Source organism: Helianthus annuus, chromosome 11 (genome assembly GCF_002127325.2).
Source record: "Helianthus annuus cultivar XRQ/B chromosome 11, HanXRQr2.0-SUNRISE, whole genome shotgun sequence".
Lineage (NCBI taxonomy): Eukaryota > Viridiplantae > Streptophyta > Magnoliopsida > Asterales > Asteraceae > Helianthus > Helianthus annuus.
The window spans coordinates 36,695,828-36,718,258 of NC_035443.2; the positions used below are offsets into that span (position 1 = coordinate 36,695,828).

Sequence of the window (22,431 nt, forward strand, 5' to 3'; positions counted from 1 at the left end):
CGGTATCGAATCAAATTGTTCGGTTGTTCGGTTAGATACTGATTTGTTAAAGTGCTTAATAAGCATTTAAAGTGTCGTTAGTGTTATTTTTAGTGACACGAAGAATTCCCGTCACTTAGGGAAATATTCTGGATGATAAAACGACATCTCTGCACAATATTTATGTTGTTAAAAGCTGAATTGTGCTGAATTTAATAAAGTTCTGCACTTAAAGTGTGTTTCGGGTGCCTTTTAGTGCGTGTTTTAGCTTTCGTAACGACCATAAATTAAACCCTTATATGTACTCTTGGGTTTTAATGTACCTTTGTCGTAGGACCTACACCTAGGCCTAAATTCTAATGTCTGACTGCTTTCTGCAGTTCCGTTGACACAGTGTGTCTTACCGGTGAGTTTACTAATATTTCTGACGCAGCGCTCTCGATTGCATGAAGCAATATTTTGTAGTATACAACGTGCATGAATTCACTTGCTTAGCATCTAATCAGTCAATATTGACATTTAAGCACATAATTGCAGTTATTAAATAATAATTAAAGTGTACGGAAGGTACCGGTTTTGTGCCAGTTGTCACACATTTCACTATGCTTTACTCCAAATAAATTGTTTAATCTCATTAACTTAACAAATAACTTATCTATATATATATTAATAAATGAGATGATTTGGGCCATTTGTCTTTGAATGGTGGAGCCATTTTGCTTATGTGGCATTCATTGGTTGAGTAGAGGGTGATTTTGGGAGGGAATTCATCTAATTTCTCTATAAACAAACCAAATTCACAAAACACAAACCAAAACTTACTTCCACGCGGGATCCGAATTGTTTGGGTCGGTTTATTCCGGTTTTCCAAAAAAACCCATTTTGAATATGGATCTTATTTATTATTTTGACTCAATTATTCTTCATAAACATCTTCCTACAAACAAGTTCTTTCTCTTTGTTCTCTCTCTTCTACCTACCTTCTCCTATCATAAACTTAAAGCAAGAATCCTTCACAAATCAAAGGTAAACTACATGATCGCAGTGAAATACTCTTTATTTTTGTTCTTCGATCGTATAGTAGGTTGTTTTTTGACAAAACCCATTCGAAAAATGCTAATGATTATTGTTGTTCTTTTTATTTTGTAGATCATTCCACTTATTCTGCAGGTATGTAAATTATATTAGATTGTTATGTATTGTAAATGCTTAATCACACTTATTTTTATCATTTTTCTGTAATTTTTTTGTTGTTGATGATGATTTTAATTCTCCGATTCTAATCTTATGAACGGATCTATTCTTGATGTCTTCAAAGAGTGATGTTGTTAGTGACTTTTTTATTTTGGTTTTTGTTTTTTCATGATAAACCCTAAATTTTATGCAACTGCCGGACTCTAAATCTTCGTCGAACTGAAGAGGTAAGTTTAATTTTATGGTTGTTTGGTGTTTTTTGATCCGATAATTGTTATAGGTTGAATCATTTATGCTAATCTGTATCATTTTTAGTTATTTTTATTATTTTTTTATTTTTGAAAATCTAACTATGATATTTTTTAAAATTTGAATGTCTTTTTTTTCTTAGTAATAAATTTTGTATTGTATTAATTATCAATCCATTAAAGATTTCGTTATTTCCTTTATTTTTAGTATGATAATTTTCCGGAATCAAGGTTTCTTATTCTATAAATAAATTGTGATTTATTTTTAGTATGATAATTTACGAGATTGAATGTTAGTGATTTAATTTTCAGAATTCAAATTTTAAATTTTGATGTTTCTATTTTAAATTTTAAATTTAAATTTTGAGCAAATTTAAATTTCGTTAGTGATTTATTTTTAGTATGATAATTTTCCGAAATTAAGGTTTCTATTTCTATAAATAAATGGTGTTACGTTTTTTGAAACCTCAAATTTAAAATTTTAAGGTTTCTATTTCTATTTCCGGAATTCAAATTTTAACTTTAAAATTTTGAGCAATTTTAAATTTCGTTAGTGATTTATTTTTAGTATGATAATTTTCCGGAATTAAGGTTTCTATTTCTATTTTCGGAATTCAAATTTTAAATTTAAAAATTTGAGCAATTTTAAATTTTGTTAGTGATTTATTTTTTAAACCTCAAATTTAAATTTTTGTGATTTATTTTTAGTATGATAATTTTCCGGAATTAAAGTTTCTATTTCTATTCCCGGAATTCAAATTTTCAATTTTAAATTTCGAGCAATTTTAAATTTTGTTAGTGATTTATTTTTAGTATGATAATTTTCCGGAATTAAGGTTTCTATTTCTATAAATAAATGGTGTTACGTTTTTTGAAACCTCAAATTTAAAATTTTAAGGTTTCTATTTCTATTTCCGGAATTCAAATTTTAAATTTAAAATTTTGTGCAATTTTAAATTTTGTGCAATTATTGTTGTTCTTTTTATTTTGTAGATCATTCCACTTATTCTGCAGGTATGTAAATTATATTAGATTGTTATGTATTGTAAATGCTTAATCACACTTATTTTTATCATTTTTCTGTAATTTTTTTGTTATTGATGATGATTTTAATTCTCCGATTCTAATCTTATGAACTGATCTATTCTTGATCTCTTCAAAGAGTGATGTTGTTAGTGACTTTTTTATTTTGGTTTTTGTTTTTTCATGATAAACCCTAAATTTTATGCAACTGCCAGACTCTAAATCTTCGTCGAACTAAAGAGGTAAGTTTAATTTTATGGTTGTTTTGGTGTTTTTTGATCCGATAATGGTTATAGGTTAAATCATTTATGCTAATCTGTATCATTTTTAGTTATTTTTATTATTTTTTTATTTTTGAAAATCTAACTATGATATTTTTTAAAATTTGAATGTCTTTGTTTTCTTAGTAATAAATTTTGTGTTGTATTAATTATCAATCCATTAAAGACTTCATAATTTCCGTTATTTTTAGTATGATAATTTCCCGGAATCAAGGTTTCTTATTCTATAAATAAATGGTGATTTATTTTTAGTATGATAATTTACGAGATTGGATGTTAGTGATTTAATTTTCAGAATTCAAATTTTAAATTTTGATGTTTCTATTTTAAATTTTAAATTTAAATTTTGAGCAATTTTAAATTTCGTTAGTGATTTATTTTTAGTATGATAATATTTCCGAAATTAAGGTTTCTATTTCTATAAATAAACGAAGTTACGTTTTTGAAACCTTAAATTTAAAATTTTAAGGTTTCTATTTCTATTTCCGGAATTCAAATTTTAACTTTAAAATTTTGAGCAATTTTAAATTTCGTTAGTGATTTATTTTTAGTATGATAATTTTCCGGAATTAAGGTTTCTATTTCTATTTTCGGAATTCAAATTTTAAATTTAAAATTTTGAGCAATTTTAAATTTTGTTAGTGATTTATTTTTTAAACCTCAAATTTAAATTTTTGTGATTTATTTTTGGTATGATAATTTTCCGGAATTAAAGTTTCTATTTCTATTCCCAGAATTCAAATTTTAAATTTTGAGCAATTTTAAATTTCGTTAGGGATTTATTTTAGTACGATAATTTTCCGGAATTAAGGTTTCTATTTCTATAAATAAATGGTGTTACGTTTTTTGAAACCTCAAATTTAAAATTTTAAGGTTTCTATTTCTATTTCCGGAATTCAAATTTTAAATTTAAAATTTTGTGCAATTTTAAATTTCGTTAGTGATTTATTTTTAGTATGATAATTTTCCGGAATTAAGGTTTCTATTTCTTTTTTCGGAATTCAAATTTTAAATTTAAAATTTTGAGCAATTTTAAATTTCGTTAGTGATTTATTTTTGAAACCTCAAATTTAAATTTTTGTGATTTATTTTTAGTATGATAATTTTCCGGAATTAAGGTTTCTATTTTTATTTCCGGAATTCAAATTTTAAATTTAAAATTTTGAGCAATTTTAAATTTCGTTAGTGATTTATTTTTAGCATGATAATTTTCCAGAATTAAGGTTTCTATTTCTATAAATAAATGGTGTTACGTTTTTTGAAATCTCAAATTTAAAATTTTAAGGTTTCTATTTCTATTTCCAGAAATCAAATTTTAAATTTAAAATTTTGAGCAATTTTAAATTTCGTTAGTGTTTTTAGTATGATAATTTTACGGAATTAAGGTTTCTATTTCTATTTTTGGAATTCAAATTTTAAATTTAAAATTTTGAGCAATTTTAAATTTCGTTAGTGCTTTATTTTTGAAACCTCAAATTTAAATTTTAGTGATTTATTTTTAGTATGATAATTTTCCGGAATTAAGGTTTCTATTTCTATTTTCGGAATTCAAATTTTAAATTTTAAATTTTGAGCAATTTTAAATTTCGTTTGTGATTTATTTTTAGTATGATAATTTTCCGGAATTAAGGTTTCTATTTCTATAAATAAATGGTGTTACGTTTTTTGAAACCTTTTTTTGTTTGTTTTGGTTTTATATGTTTTCCCGCTATTATGAGTTTATTTCTATAAATAATTTATCGTTTTTACGTGTTTAAAACCGTTCACATTTAATTTGCTGGTATGGATCTGGGTAACAACAATCCTTCATTCTTAAAGATAATTGAGGACGATAATCCTATTTTTTGTTATGTTTATTGGTTTTATGATTACTAAACATATTGTATTTAGACTTATGTATTTAATTCTTTATTTATTTTTTTTGTTTTCACTGATACGAAATACGTAATGAATTTGCTTCATTAATGTGGGGAGAACAACCACCTTACAAGGAATCTAACTATGATTCATTGTTTACAAGGAATTTGTTTTGTTTAATTTTTTATTTATTTTTCTCGGTGTAATTTTAGGTTTCATTGTTTATGCTGATGTGTATAATTTTGTAATTTTTTTTTTTTTTGCAAAGCTAACTATGATATTTTTAAAAATTTGAATATTTGGGTTGTTTCTAATAAATTTTGTACTGTTTTAATATGTATTAATTACAATCCATCAAAGATTTCTTTATTTCCTTAAATTTTAGTATTATATGGTTTTCCTAAATTAAGGTATCTCTTTCTATAAATAAATGATGGAGTAATTTTGCTTGGCAAAGTTAGACTTTCCTAATAAGTTTGCTTAATTTACGAGATTGGATGTTAGTGATTTAATTTTCAGAATTCAAATTTTAAATTTTAAATTTTGAAGTCAATCATTATTTTAAATTTAAATTTTGAAGTCAATCATTATTGTAAATCTTCCATTTTTTTTTTTTGTTGTTTCAAGATGTTTAATTCGGTTAGAATTAAAAGGGCTTGGAAATAAAAAGTTTGGAGTTTAGATTTTCAATTTAGATCTATGTTAATTAAAAGATTCTACCTTTTTTTGCAATAGGTGTTTTGCTTTCTTTAAAGTAAATCCTTCAGTTGAGGTATCACTTGGATATAAATCCTTCATCTATTTTTTTATCTTTCTTGAAAGCAAATGGGATGTTGTAACTGGACTTTTGTTTGTTTCTTTTGTATGAGTCATGTATTTTTTTATTTGTTTATTATTTGTTTATTCTTTTTTGCAAGTGAACACGAAACTAAATCCAAACATGTATTTTTTGGTTGATGTTTTTTTGTTGTAGCTGATGTGGGTGGGGCAAGGTTCCGTGGCTGGTTGTAACTCCGTCATTCCACCGCGTCAAGAGGTAGTCGTTTTTACGCGGTCATGGATTTGCAAATGAGTGGGATTTGCCATCTCCGGCGTTAGTTGTAGATCCGTCACACACGTACATACATTGCGTTTCTCTCTGTTATTTTGATCTTAATCGCCGCCTCCCTGTTATTTTGCTCTTAATCGCAAAGGTATGTTTAGAACCACTAAATCTTTTCTGTTACTTTAGATTTTTAGAATTTTGATGTGGGCGTGAATGTGTACATTGTGTAGGTAGCTCTAATCGATGAGCAGCAGGCCAAAATAATTTTTGCAAGTCTCCTTTTCCTCAACAGATTTAGCATATTATAGATTTGCTTATGTTCTATCAATGGTTAGGCTAAAAAAATAAAAGTTGCTAATTTCTACATATTTAGCGCGTCAATTTATGTTTTATTTTATGGTTCCAATGTAGAAAATTAGCTAGAAATGATGGGTCAACAGTTGCTTAATGTGTATTCATATGCTTTTAGTGCACTTAATTATCTTATTTTAACAAAATAAAATTTAGGGGGTAAGTGATGTTAGTTAATTATAAAATTAGGGCTCTTACGTTTGTGACGTACCTTACTTTTTTTGCTTAGTTATTTCGGATACATGTTCAGTATATAGTAGAAACTGTGGCATCATGAATAGTGACTTTATTACATTTTTTTTCATTGTTGTCCTACTTACATACAATTTCAGTTGTATTTTCTTTGCCGAAATAGTAATCAAGGTGTTAGTGTAATTAGATGTTGAACTGTTGGAGCCACTTCTAATCCTCTACGTTTTTATTTCAAGATGTTTGTTAATACATTTTTTTGTTGTTCAAGATGTTTCATACGGACATATATCACACAGTCAAATGCATGAAGATAAGAACTGCATTTTTAAGTTTGTTGATGAAACACGGTCACAGAATTGAAGCAACTTAGTTTGGACTATTAACAACTTATCATTTGTTTATGGCTGCTTTCCAGGTTTGATTCACTTACTTTACATGTTTGAGTTGTTGCTATTTTGATATGGTTATATGCGTGTGGCGGATATTTCGGATTTCAACATTTTGTGACTTATATGCCTATTATAAATAACTTATTTGTAATCTATGATTTATTTTCTTTTTCACTGTTATCACGGAATTCGGATTCTTGAAGTCATGCATTATTTGAGGAATTTAAGTTATTTAGTTGATTTATGTTTGCGTTTTTTTTTTTTTTTTTTGTGAGAGAAGTCGAATGATTTTGTTACTTTTCTTCATTTGATAGTGCGGTTTTGTGATAGGACTACAACTTGCCCCTTTCATTAATCTTAGTGTTAGTGTATAAGTAAATGATTCCAAACTGCTTGAAATTTCCACAGGTCCCAAATTGTCACTCATAAGAAAATTATTCATATAAATAGCTTTTGCCCTCGACATAAATTTTTTGTGTTTTCTATCTTAATTTGTGTTTCTGTTGTAGTATACGACGCCATTGACATTTTCGGGATCTTACAAGGACCGAGGAAGTGGAGGAGGTAGGGGTTCGGGTACTACAAGTTGTAGGGGGTCTACGGTGAGGCCAAGTTTAGACACGAACAATCTTATAAGTTGTTCTACGGTTTGGATTCGTTGAAACTCGAGCTTAATCGATTGGAAATTGAAGTCACATGTGATTAATGCAAAATGATTTGTTGGATTAATTGAATCTTTTTTGTTTTTGAATGTTGCTATTGTTTGTTCTTCTGCAGATTATGATCGAGAACCGAGTGAATCACAATCTTAGATAGATCTTAAATTAAATGTCTACATAAAAAAATGATTGAAAACTATAACTTTAATGTCATTGTGGGTTAACTGCTCATTTAATTAGTTGATGGTTGCATAGGTGTTCACGTGTTAAATACATTATTTTATTTATATACTTCATATTATAGATATATTATAGATGGAAGGGATTATATAGAATTTAGATTGTTAATTTATATAGCCACCAACTATCTTACCTCCACCAACAAATTCTCATGTATTTTCCATTGAGTAATTTATATTAATGTTTCACGGATTATTTTTTTTAACGAACTAAGCCATCTGGGTTGGATTTATAGTTTACATTTTTCCATGTTTATATATTAGTGTTAGTTGGTTTTCTTTTTTATTGTAGCTGATGTAGGTGTCATTGTATCATAATATAAGAATCCAAACATGTATTTTTTTGGTTGATTTTTTTTGTTGTAGCTGATGTGGGTGGGGCAAGGTTGGGAATAGGTATGAGTCGGGTCAAAATAGTTTGATCTAGAGTGTAGAGTGACAGTGAGGTATTGTCTATACGTGTATATAAATTTTTAAAAAATAATCACTTATACTAAAAAATATACATGATTAATATACATTCTTGCTTTTGTATGTTTTTATGGCTCTTTACAACAAGAAAAAGTTTAAGAAACCGAATTAAAAATTTATGGTGGAGAAAATGGAAAGATGATACTTTAGATGTTAAAAGTGTTATTTTTATACTTTTATTTGTTGTATATTAAATTTCCTACCCGGAAAATTTCCGGGTTATAACCTAGTTTAATATTGTTAACATAAGGAGAGAGTGGTTTGCAATGACAGTTATAATTAATACCCCAAATGTTATAGTAAACCACATGGCCGAATGGTGATCTTCCCACATATTATTAAGATAACTACTTTCTTAAACTATACCAAAAGGTATAGTTAGAACTTAACATTAGTATAATCATTTAAACAAAAATGAAAGTAAAATAAAACTATAGAAAATCAAAGCTGAGAAAGGGAATACTTTCACATCCTTTGTGAATTAGCATATTCCATAAGGAGAAAATCACATGCTTAGAAACTGTAAGATAAAACCAAAGCAAGCCAAATTATATTCTAATTCCACTTCTCTATCTTAACGTTTCATTCTCTCTTCACCGGCTGGCACAACCACCAAGACACCATCTCCACCACCAAAAATCAACAGCCACCGTCACCACCGCAAGCCACCCAAGTACCCGACACCTTCCCACCACCGCCACCAGCATCATCGTCTACCACCCTCTCTCTAGATGACCACTGCCCCCACCAATGACTACTTCTGACCACCGCCACCATCCCACCGTCTTCCTGTCTCTTCTGGCGAAATCTCATCCGTTTTTCATCAGGGAAACCTCTAGCCGCCCTTTCAGTTCCAGTTGTAGATAGAAAGATGAAAGAGAAATAAAGTGACGGTTGGCCTTGGGTGGAAATATGCTTGTATAATGTTGTGTAAACTTGTAAAAGGAGGAAACCTGGTGGTCAAAACCTAAAACTAAAAAAGTCTACTGACGCAAACATATGTTATGTTTTGATATATATATATATATATATATATATATATATATATATATATATATAATGGTAACTAATATTCGTTAAAGCAAAGCTTCAATTTTCAATCATCTGTTATGTCGATTATGTTCATATTTTTTGTTGTTTACAATCTGATTTAGTTATCTGATGAACATGTGTTTGACAGTTTGATGTTACAGTGTATGGTGTTTTTTGCATGGGTGATGTTCCTTTAGTATACGAGTTTATTTAATGATAACACGTGTAATCCTTACAAGGTGTTTGATATGTACATGGTGTTTTTGATGTATACTATTGAAGTTGTAGGGTGTTTTTTATAACAGTTGTTGATTTGCTATAGTTGATTAGTTGCTTGTGGTGTTATGTTGTACATATTATGTTGTGGTGTTTTTTTTTTTTTTTTTTTTGCACATCTTTACCGTTGAATGGTGTTTTCTGCATTAGTTGTATAGCTCCATATGGTGTTTTTATGTAGTGTATTATTTTCTTTCTTTTGCTGTATTCAATATGGTGTCATATTGTAATGATATCTGTGGTGTCTTATGTTCGTCTATGTTGTCTTTAATATATACGTTGGTTGTTTAATGGTGTTTTTTCTATATGATATGTTGTCATATTTTCCAAGTTTTGTTTAACTGAATTTAAGCAGGCTATCATTTAATTTAATTTTTTCGTAGGCTTTCAAACTTATCAGCTGGTTGGGCAACTACATCTGTCTCCAAACTCTGGTAAGAGGACTTATTTACCTGAGGTGGATGACTCGCTTAAGCTGAAGGATAAGATGACGTTTGATACAGTGAATAATGCATTCCTCTTTTATCAAAAGTATGCAATAGCTTCAGGCTTCACTGTCAGGAAGTCTTCTCAATACACGCCTTATGGTGTTATAAAATCTAAAATTTCGTTTGCTCAAAGGAGGGAACTAAACCTTTCAAGGCGATCGATACATCTAAAGAAATTGACACCTCAAATAATGGGTCAAAGAGGAAATCTATTCGACATGTTCCTTCTATAAGAACGGCTCTCGAAGCACCTATGTGTGTAAAGTTAAATGCTTCGAATCTATATGAGGTATATTCTTTCAAGGAGGCCCATAATCACTATTTTGTTGCTGAAGAAGATAGGCATTTACTCCCCGCTAACCGAGGTATGAACTATATGCAAGAACAAGCCGTTAACGAGTTGAGCGCCTTGAATATTGGACCGGTCAAAGCGTTTAATATCATGAGGACACTATATGGTTGGTTTGACAAGGTTGGGGCAACCAAAAACGGTTTTAAAAATTTTAAGCGAGACCTGAACAGGTATATATCTGAGTTTGACGCTGATATGATGATTAAACGGCTATTGAGGAAGAAGGAGTACATGCCAAACTTTTCAATTGAGTATATAACCACAGAAGATGGTGTTTTAAGGGTGTTGTTTTGGGTCGATGAAGATGCCAAAAGGAATTTTTCGGTGTTTGGTGACATTGTTTCATTTGATGCGACATATCGTCGTAACAAGTAAGTTTGATAATTATCATCCTTAATTTGATTTTTACAGCTCCTTTGTTAAGTATATATCATTTAGTTGTATGGTGTTTTTAATCCGTATTTATTGTTTAGGTACAAAATGATGTTTGTTCCATTTACTGGTATCGACAACCACAATCGTAACGTTACTCTTGGTGCCGCTATAATAGGCAACGAAATGGCTGAAACTTATAGTAAGTTGCTTAAGGTGTTTCGTGAAGCATTTGGCCGTGCCCCTCCAGTGATTGTCACCGACCAAGACCCAGCCATGAAGAAGGCTATTGAGGATACATGGACTGAGAGTAGACATAGGCTATGCATGTGGCACATTATGGACAAACTTACTGCTAAGGTGTTTACTTATTCGTCCTTTTAAGTTTTTATTTATTTATATTTTTACATACTTTTCTGGTGATTATTGTGTTATATGTTGTTCAATGGTGTTTTAGGTTGGTGCTACAATCTGCAATAGTACAGATTTCAAAAAGAGGTTGTGTGCTATTGTGTGGACCAATTCAATTCTACCTGAGAAGTTTGAAAGTGATTGGGCTACCATAATGAACGATTTTAACTTGGTTGATCATAAGTGGCTGCAGTCAGTTTATCAAATCAGGGATACTTGGATACCGACTTATTATCGTGAGGAGTTCATGTCCGGGCTTATGCGTACCTCGTCTCGTTCAGAGAGTGAGAACCATTTCTTTGAACAGTTTTTTAACCAGAAGTGTACTCTTGTCGAATTTCTCGGGCATTTTAATTCTGCAATTGAAGCTTAGAGACATGAACAAAAGGAAGAACGACCATGACACCAGAAACACAAACGCTTACATATGGGCTGTAGACTTTGTTTTGGAGGATCATGCGACCAGTATATACACACACACACTATATTTTTTGACAAGCAGCTGGAGATACAAAATGGTTTACATAGATGTGCTATCGGAAAGTGGGAAACGATGGGTGACTTCGTTAACTTTTTTGTGAAGGACTGGGAACAACCATGCACTACTTTCTTCAAGGTATATACAAAGAATTAAATATCTAAGTCAAAATATAATCTCCTTGAGTTTACACATGTTGTTTTGTAGTGTTATGTCTCAAAACGTATAGCACTTGCCGATTTACGGTTACATATGGTGTTATAGTATAGTTTTTGGTGTGTTTATGTTTGTCATGTATGTAACAAAATTCTAATTTTTAATGGTGTTTTATAGGTTATGATGCGGGAGGGTGACATGACTGTGTACTGTATATGCAAAAGATTCGAACAGTTTGGGTTGTTGTGCTTGATGCGTGTGTAGTGTAATATAATTTAGATGTTTATTTAAGCCCTTTTTACACTTTTAGCCAAGTTTTAAATTTATAAAACACGATATTTACTAACACTAAACACACATATGGGCAAGTGCACCCATCGTGGACGTAGTATAGTGTTGGTAAGATACCGAGGTCGTCCAAGGACACAAGAGCTTTTAGTACCGGTTTATCCTCAACGTCTAATCAAATCAAAATGTTAGAAAAAGGTTTTTAAACTAAGAAAATAAAAACTAACTAAATGCTGAAAAATAAAATAAAAATAAAAACAGATAGAAAAGATGAATCACTTGGATCCGACTCGTGTATTAGTATAACCTTTGATTATTTTCGCACTTTTGCACTTGTTTAAGAGATTATCTTAGTTATTGTAGTAGGCCCCTCTTTTGAAGGCGACGTTACCCTCAACCCAGTAGTTTGAGTCAGCAAGGATACAATCCTAAAGGGTTGGATTATTGGAAGATAATGAATTAAGTTATTAATGCAAATTATGGTAAGCCCCGCTTTTGGCGGTGACGTTACCCTCGACTAAGTAGTCTGAGTCAGCAGGGATACAGTCCTAAATAGCCGGGTTATAGTATTAATAGTAGTTAACTTATGAGGGGGGTCAAAGAGTTCGGGTCCCCGCCATCCAATACCTATGGGTATTGAAGGAGATCCTACTAAATTTGACCCAGGTCCCTTGCAGGACCTATAAACGCTGAACAAGGGCAAGACCCTTACCAAACCGTTCCCTTAACCCCCGACCAGGTAGCCAACATACCTCCATATAGACCGTGGAGATATGAATGGTGAAAATCTTTTATTTTATATAGACAGTAAAATAATGCCAAGACACCACGGACAAACGATAAGGAAAGATCACCTTCAACATAAGTAACTAGTTATTAAAGTCATTAATACAAAACCAAATAAAAAGTGCAAAAGATTAAAAATAAAAAGTATTATACTAAACACTTGTCTTCACCAAGTGATGTAAGAGACTTAGGCAAACATGGCCTTGATTGTCAAGAACTCTTACGATCAATCTTGGATCCCGAGACGACTCACACACTCTATGATGGACAATGGATGATGGTGGTGGATGATGGTTTTATGGTGGTGGTGGGTGGTGGATGAAGTGTGAGAGAGGTGGTGTGCCAAGGGATGAGTTGAAATGAAACCAAGCACTCCTATTTATAGGCTGAACAGAAGGCTGGGCACGGCCCCGTGTCCGCTGGACACGCCCCCGTGCCCGTCTGACACTATCTCTCTTCATTAATTGTAATTCGCAATTACAATTAATGCGCCTGCTGTACTTTCGCCACGCCCCCGTGCTCACTAGACATGGCCCCGTGGTGGGCAATAGAAGCTTCTACGGGTTTGTCTTTTCTGCTGCTTCTTGGGCACGGCCCCGTGCTGGCTGAGCACGGGGCGTGTTCAGTCTTCTGACTTCTCTTTTCTGCTTGGGAGGATGTCGTTGAGGGGTCGGGCAATCCACTTTTGTTCCTTTTCTTGTATTTATGTTAGATTTAGCTGTCTTTTTGCTTCTTTTGTGAATTTGAGCTCATTTCATCCTGAAAATACAAAAGGAAGACAAAAATACTCTTTTTCCAACATTAGTACTTAAAAAGGGTTAGTTTTATGCCTCATTTGATGTAATTTATATGTTGCATTTTACACACATCAAATACCCCCACACTTGAATTTTTGCTTGTCCTCAAGCAAAACTCTTTAATATGTGGCTTACACTCCCAAATGGAATGGGTAGAAGAGAAGGTTTTTGGCTTGTCATAGAGTGTCGGGAATCCAAGATCTTTTTAGTTTTATTTTTATTTATTTACAATCCTATTCGTTATGATTTATTTAGAACGTTTCGTAAGAGAAATTACTTATTTGGGCATAGCATGCCTTTTTAAAATTTCATTTATATACAAGTTCACATACCTCACGGAGAATCACTCAACACTCGGCCGAAGGTGTATTTTTAGTGAATCACTCGAGAGCGGCATGGAACTTATTCCTACCATAAGCTTGCCAAGCAATCAATCCTCCTCCTTTTTAACTTTATACCTTTGTAAATATCAAGAGGGCTTTTTGGTTGAAGGGTTAGGCTTGGGCTAAAGGTGGGTGGTTGGGTTAGTGGTTAGTAAAAGGGCGAAAAGCGTAAAAAGCGTCGGTTTTCGTGAAACACTTTGACTTTTTATTTTGAAGTATTTCTCCAAACAAACTTTTTGTTTTAATAGCTTTGTTTGTTTATTTCAAACTTCATCATATTTTTTTTTTGGTCTTCACGAAAAACCGAGCTTTTTACTAAAATAAAGGGTGAAAATAAAAAGGGTTTTTTTGGTGGGTAAAAAGGTTTTAGGGTAAAGAAATGAAAGGTTTAGGCTCAAAGGGGTTAACTAGGGGGATTTTGGGTAGGTGGTAAAAAAAATTGAAAAATAATGGTGTAGAAAAAAAATGATTAGTCCTAATGCCTCCATCATTTACTTACTTGGGTTTAAGTTGGTAAGGATCGGGAATGAATCGTCGTGGCAAGTTCTAGAGTCGTAAGAACCAAGCGGCTATTCACACAAGAAATGAAAAATGAGCATTTAGTCTAAAGATGTAAATTTGTATGCTCAATAAAGGCTCAAAACTCACTTTTGTGGGAAAGGGGTTTTTATGTGATCAAGTATATATAATCGAATTTTAACCAAGCTTGTCATGCCGTTTCATAATTTTCTAATGTTGGTTCTTGTTATCACGACGCTATCGGTTGTAAATTAAAAATATAACCTTATTAAAACTTGTTATTCCCAAATTAAACCAAGACAAGTAAAAAAAACGAAAAGTTTTTGAAAAAATTTGGGGTGATTAGCGGTTCCAAATAGAGTTTTGTGTAAGGCTTGTTAATAGGACTTGCAAAATTTCAAGGTTTTAGCTTCCCCCCCACACTTAAATTACACATTGTACTCAATGTGTCCCAAAAATAATTTTTTAGGTGGATTGGATGTGTAATGTGGTGTTAAAAAGCAAAGATTTATGTTACTGGCAGTCTGGACACGGCCCCGTGTTCAGGTGCCAGTAACAAAAATTAAAGAAAAGAAACAGAAGCCTGGACACGGGGGCGTGTCTGGTGAACACAGCCCGTGTCCAGTTACCTGAACTGGGCATTTTTCTGCAGGGGGTTGAGCACGGGGCCGTGTTGGTTGGACATGGCCCGTGTTGAGCCTTCTGTAATGGAGAAATTCATGTCGGGTTGCCTTGTTCTTGTGCATGGGGCCATTTTTCTCGTTCCCCTTTTCATCCTTTACCACCATGAGTGTGTTTTATTCCTGCAAAATAAAACTAAAAGATTAAACTAAACTAAGGATAGTTCCGCGGAATGCCTCCGTGGTGCACCACATTTATAAGGGTCCTTGGCTAGACCCAATGTGAGGTTATATATTTTCTGAGTGGGATATTTGGCATCCCATGTTACACCGTCGGAGAGCCGCATCCAAACTCGAATCAATAACCTTCATGTAGTTGACCGGGTCGTCGTCTTCTATTCTCTTCCCAACTCCGAATTTTACTTCATCATCCCCGTACCTCAAGGTGAGCGTTCCATCATTCATATCTACCACTGCTTGTGCGGTGGCAAGAAATGGTCTCCCTAGTATGAGGGGGACCTCGGTGTCTTCCTCCATATCGAGTATGACAAAATCGGTCGGATAAACGAATTTGCTTACCTTTACAAGGACATTTTCGATGACACCTTGCGGGAATTTGACGGATCGATCAGCAAGTTGTATGCTCATTTTTGTAGGACTCGTTGTTCCTAGGCCGAGTCTTTTAAACATTGATGAGGGCATGAGGTTAATGCTAGCTCCAAGATCGGCTAGAGCATTACGAACGGGGGAATCCCCGATTGAGCAGGGAATCGTGAAGCTTCCGGGATCGATTTTCTTTTGGGGAAGTTTGTTGAGTACGAGAGCAGAGCATTCTTCGCCTAAGTTAACTAATTGCAAAGTTTCAATTTTCTTTTTATGAGTGAGGAAGTCCCTCATGAACTTAGAGTATTTGGGCATTTGGGTTAGGACATCAATAAAAGGAATATTGACATGCAATTGTTTTAACAGACTTTCGAATTTTGCGAATTGCTCATTGGTCTTTTGACGAATTAACCTACCGGGGTACGGAACTCGAGGAGCCTTGGCAGGCTCTGATGACGGAGGGGAGTTCTTTTCCTGCAGAGGCGGGGGTACAGTTTCTTCTATCGGCGGTGGCGCCTCCGCAGGCCCCACGGTGCGGTTTCGTAACGTGATGAGATGAACTTGCGGTTTTGGGTTTGTTTCGGTATTGCTTGGTAATGCTCCTTGTGGTCTCTCGGAAAAATTTTGAGCTAGTTGGTTTAATGGTTTTTCTATGTTTTGAATACTAGCTTGTTGATTTCTAAAATTTGACTCTAATTGTAGAAACCTTTCCGAGTTTTTCTTTTCAGTGTCGGAGATGAGGCGAGATACAGTATCTTCAAGCCTTTCTCGTCCACCGTGTTGTTGAGTGAAATTTTGTGACTCGCTTCTTGGTTGTTGAAAGTTTGTTCGTTGGGTTTGTTGGTTACTATTATTGTCGGGCTCTCTCCAACCAAGGTTTGGGTGGCTTCGCCATCCTTGGTTGTAGGTGCCCCTTGGAGGACCCGACGGCCTAGGTCTATTATCAATATAGCTTACCGACTCTTGTTGATCTTCCGTTTCTTTCATACAACTCCAATTTTCATGTGGCCCACCACACCCTTCACAAGCCATAACCGAGACTGTTTTTGTCATTTCTAATTTTTTTATTTTTGAAGAAAGGGCCTCGATTTGGGCTTGCAAAGAAGTGCTTTCATCAACCTTATGGGCGCCCGGGGCAATAGATTTATTGCCTCGGGGAGTGTGCCACTGAAAATTGGTTTGAGCAATTTCCTCAATTTGGTTATATATTTCATGCGGGCGGCGATTACCTAAAAGTCCCCTGGAGCTAGAGTCAAGTGTCTGCCTTGTGTGTGGCAACAATCCGTTATAGAAAGTGGATACTTGTTGCCATATCGCAAGGCCATGATGTGGACACTTGCGTAATAGTTCCTTGAACCTTTCCCAAGTTTCATATAAGGATTCCCCGTCCTCTTGTGAATATGTATTAATTTCAGTCATCAATTTAGCCGTTTTAGCGGGGGGGAAATACTTATATAGAAATTTTTGGGCTAGTTCATCCCAGGTGTTTACCGATCCAGCTGGGAGGGCGTTGAGCCAAGCTTTCGCTCGGTCTTTTAGTGAAAAAGGAAACATTCGGAGGCGGATGGCGTCATTTGATGCTCCATTGATCCGAAAGGTATCACATATTTCTAAGAAATTAGTAATATGTAGATGGGGATCCTCGTCCGCAAGCCCATGGAAGGTTGCGGAGTTTTGGAGCATTTGTATCAAATGCGGCCGAAGTTCGAAGTTATTGGCTTCAACATTCGGTGCATTGATAGCGGCGCCTAGATTACCTACGGTGGGTCGTAGATAATCCATGAGGGTACGTTGGTCCGCCATAGGTGGATTCCCCGAAGCTTTCTCTTGGTTTTTAGCTTTTAGTCTTTTTCTGAGAAAGCGTTCGGGTTCTTCTAGAGGTTCTTTTATGTCCTTATTAGAACTGGAGCTCATACACTACGTAGGATGGCGTCTGGTTCCAAGTCCTGCAATAAAAACAGAAAAGAATGCTGGTCAGAAGGTTCACCACGGCCCCGTGCTCAGCGAACACGGCCCGTGGTCGGAGTTACAGTGATTGTTTTCCAGATCCCAGTTACTGGAAAGTTGGACACGACCCCGTGTTGCACCGACACGGCCCCGTGTTCAGCCTTCTGTAACTTGGAAAACTAAAAACTGCCAGTAACGATGCTGGGCACGGCCCGTGTCCGACCAGGCACGGCCCGTGCTGAGCTCTGCAGAAGCTGAAAAACTAAGAAAATCCTAAAAAATAAAAAAGAAAAATAAAAATATGATTAGGCCGTTGATTCCTAACTTTCTTAAAATCCTTGTGTCCCCGGCAACGACGCCAAAAACTTGATGCGTGTGTAGTGTAATATAATTTAGATGTTTATTTAAGCCCGTTTTACACTTTTAGCCAAGTTTTAAATTTATAAAACACGATATTTACTAACACTAAACACACATATGGGCAAGTGCACCCATCGTGGACGTAGTATAGTGTTGGTAAGATACCGAGGTCGTCGAAGGACACAAGAGCTTTTAGTACCGGTTTATCCTCAACGTCTAATCAAATCAAAATGTTAGAAAAGGTTTTTAAACTAAGAAAATAAAAACTAACTAAATGCTGAAAAATAAAATAAAAATAAAAACAAATAGAAAAGATGAATCACTTGGATCCGACTCGTGTATTAGTATAACCTTTGATTATTTTCGCACTTTTGCACTTGTTTAAGAGATTATCTTAGTTATTGTAGTAGGCCCCTCTTTTGAAGGCGACGTTACCCTCAACCCAGTAGTTTGAGTCAGCAAGGATACAATCCTAAAGGGTTGGATTATTGGAAGATAATGAATTAAGTTATTAATGCAAATTATGGTAGGCCCCGCTTTTGGCGGTGACGTTACCCTCGACTAAGTAGTCTGAGTCAGCAGGGATACAGTCCTAAATAGCCGGGTTATAGTATTAATAGTAGTTAACTTATGAGGGGGTCAAAGAGTTCGGGTCCCCGCCATCCAATACCTATGGGCATTGAAGGAGATCCTACTAAATTTGACCCAGGTCCCTTGCAGGACGTCTAACCGCTGAACAAGGGAAAGACCCTTACCAAACCGTTCCCTTAACCCCCGACCAGGTAGCCAACATACCTCCATATAGACCGTGGAGATATGAATGGTGAAAATCTTTTATTTTATATAGACAGTAAAATAATGCCAAGACACCACGGACAAACGATAAGGAAAGATCACCTTCAACATAAGTAACTAGTTATTAAAGTCATTAATACAAAACCAAATAAAAAGTGCAAAAGATTAAAAATAAAAATTATTATACTAAACACTTGTCTTCACCAAGTGATGTAAGAGACTTAGGCAAACATGGCCTTGATTGTCAAGAATTCTTACGATCAATCTTGGATCCCGAGACGACTCACACACTCTATGATGGACAATGGATGATGGTGGTGGATGATGGTGTTATGGTGGTGGTGGGTGGTGGATGAAGTGTGAGAGAGGTGGTGTGCCAAGGGATGAGTTGAAATGAAACCAAGCACTCCTATTTATAAGCTGAACAGAAGGCTGGGCACGGCCCCGTGTCCGCTGGACACGCCCCCGTGCCCGTCTGACACTATCTCTCTTCATTAATTGTAATTCGCAATTACAATTAATGCGCCTGCTGTACTTTCGCCACGCCCCCGTGCTCACTGGACACGGCCCCGTGGTGGGCAATAGAAGCTTCTACAGGTTTGTCTTTTCTGCTGCTTCTTGGGCACGGCCCCGTGCTGGCTGAGCACGGGGCGTGTTCAGTCTTCTGACTTCTCTTTTCTGCTTGGGAGGATGCCGTTGAGGGGTCGGGCAATCCACTTTTGTTCCTTTTCTTGTATTTATGTTAGATTTAGCTGTCTTTTTGCTTCTTTTGTGAATTTGAGCTCATTTCATCCGGAAAATACAAAAGGAAGACAAAAATACTCTTTTTCCAACATTAGTACTTAAAAAGGGTTAGTTTTATGCCTCATTTGATGTAATTTATATGTTGCATTTTACACACATCAGTGCTCACACATCTTTTGTGTGCTTAGGATGCTTGATGTTAGGGAGTTTCCACAACACTATATCTTACGACATTGGACCCGGGAGGCTGTTCCCAATAGTGCCCCTGGTGCTATTCTAGGTATCAACGAGAGTGATGATCGTTATAATGAAGTTAACCGCGTTGTACGTGAGATCACATACTCTATGGAGTCAGTTATTAACAAGCTTGTCACCAACTTTGATGCGCTGTGCTCATTCAGGTATCATGTTGTAAACTATTTCAAAACAGCTGATGAGGCAGTGGTCATTGCCCCACGTAAGAGCCGTCGTGAAAGGTTTGCTCAAATTACCAGTAACACACAACCATCAGATATAGCCGTTCGTGTTCCCGTTGGAACTAGATACAAAGGTATGGGTAAGCCTAAAGGGATGAAGTCCAAACGTGAAATTGCTATAAGTCAGTTGGGCAAAAAGAGTCGTTAGTGTCAAAATTGTTTTAGATACGGGCATAACAGACGTACTTGCCAAAACCCTACCCAGACTAAAGAATAAGATAGTGCCGAGGAGGACGGTGAAGAAGCTGATAAAGGTGACGAGGAGGAAGATGTCTGGGAAAAAGTTGAAGAAGCTTTGGATGAACAAGATGAGGACGAAGAAGACGAGGAGGATGGAAAAGAGGATTAAGAAGTTATTTAGAGATGTCTAAACATTTGGTTATTTTTAACATATTTATTTTTTGTTTCGTACATTGTTAGGTTTTCAATGGTTTTTCGGATTGGTAGAAACTCGTAGTTTTATTTGTTTGGTTTTGGTCGTATTTTATATTACCAATGAGAACGTTTTATATTCTACGTTTTTGTTTCACTTAAATCTGCTTTTTTTTTGTTAATCAATGGTGTTATATTTGTTCAGGGTGTTTTATTATGTGTGTTGGAACTTTAATGATGTTATTTATTTGCACACAGTGTTTTAAGCATGGTTATAGAAATCGCAAGTCGCTAGTCGGCCGGTGGGGTGGGGACTAGCGATTAATCGGGATTAACCGGGGATTAATCGGATATAATCGCGATTAATTGTAATTAATCGAAAATTAATCGAGATTAATCGGTGATTAATCGAGGATTAATCGGCGCCTAGTTGGGATTTTTACAACCATGGTTTTAAGTGCATATTAGTTGTACTGTTTTTATTTATATTTGTGTTAGATCTGTTCATGGTGTGTTATTATGTATGTTGAAGCTTAATGGTGTTATTTCTTTACACACAGTGTTTTATGGTGCATATCAGTTGGTATGTTATTTCATTACATCAGTTGGTATGTTATTTCATTACATCAGTAACATGTTAACACTTACTTCGTACAATCCCTTTGGTCGCGGATGGATCACAAAGGTCATTACAGATTCTTTCAACTAAAACGGTGTCTAACTAAATGAAAACACCAAAATAGAACATATAAAAGACAAACAGTTTACCAAACGAAATCAGGCTTTACATAGACAACGTATACCAAGATCATAAAGAGCGACCAAATGTTATTACCATTGTTTAAAACCCATAACAAGAGTGCTAACATGCTAACACATCATATATTCTAAAAATGCCAAAATTGTTTTGTTTTCTAACAGAAAGTTGATGTTGTTTTGCCGTCAACCTACACGGCACTGTCCAACCTTTCACAAATCCGATCCATTGCATTCACTTCCATACTCACCCTTTCATCCTCGTCTAAACGTGTGAATTCTTGTACTTCTAGCTCTACATCGCCTCGTCCCGTGTTCACGTCGCTTAGAAGCATTTTTGAGAGGTACTTCTTACGCAGATCCTCGATTTCTTTCGCTTGATCAAGCAAGATTTCTCCTTTGATGTCTCTCTCATGCGAGAAACCACACATCTAATGCCCCACGTTTGTTCCTATTCAATCCCAAATCATTAGCATTTTTCATATTTCATGTCTATTTTAAGTACATGTATTTCACTTTTTTTATTAAGAAACAAAAATGACACGAGCTTACCATTGTAAGTTTCCATATGCCGCATCAAGAAAATACCACAGTCGATGCCATTGTAACGTGTTTTCCATGGGAATACCAGTGGAACTGGTTCTGTAGTCCTCAGTTTTGCAGCGATTTTTGGATGTATTTGACTTAGATACCGACAAAACGTAGTTATCTGCAATTACACATTTTTAATGTTAAGAATTAGTTATATTTTTTACACCATATGGTTACGGCAGTCACATATATATAAATCTACACCAAACTTACCATCTTCTCCACATTTCCATGGTATCTTTTTAAGCCCGCATCACCTTCTCTGTTGTCAATAATGAAGATCTCTTTTGTTTTCAAGTTGAAAAATAGGAGATAGTGGTGATCACCTGTCAAGAGAGGTATAAACACCATCTGAAACCTTTAAACGTTTTTGCTTCTGTCCCAGCAAGCACAGCGTTCATGTTTGTTGTAAACTCTGTTATGTGGTCATCATAAGACTTCGCGAAATCTTTCTCGAGCTGTGGTGTTATTCAAGTAAACAAAAATAAGATATGGTGGTATTCAGCAATCAAACAGTAGATTGTTAAACAACCCAAAAATTTGTAAACATACAATAAGCTATGGTGTTATTTAAGTAAACACAAATAAGCTATGGTGTTATTCAGTAAGTTCACTTAATATGGTGTTTTTACAATTCTTATCTCCAATATTTGGTAAACACAAAAATGTGTAAACATACTATAAGCTATGGTGTTATTCAAGTAAACCAAAAATAAGCTATGGTGCTATTCAGTAAGTTCACATAATATGGTATTTTTACAGTTACTTATCTCCAAATTTTGGTAAACACAAACATGTGTAAACATACAATAAGCTATGGTGTTATTCAAGTAAACCCAAATAAGCTGTGGTGTTATTCATTATGTTCACATAATATGGTATTTTTACAGTTACTTATCTC

General features: G+C 34.6%; 1 non-coding gene across 1 annotated transcript; it reads left to right on the forward strand.

Moving 5' to 3' along the window:
- The first annotated feature begins 16,807 nt into the window (after window positions 1-16,807).
- LOC118484390 lies at window positions 16,808-16,914 on the forward strand. The gene has a single exon (XR_004873501.1). It is a non-coding gene; the product is annotated as a small nucleolar RNA R71 (small nucleolar RNA).
- The last annotated feature ends 5,517 nt before the right edge of the window (window positions 16,915-22,431 follow it).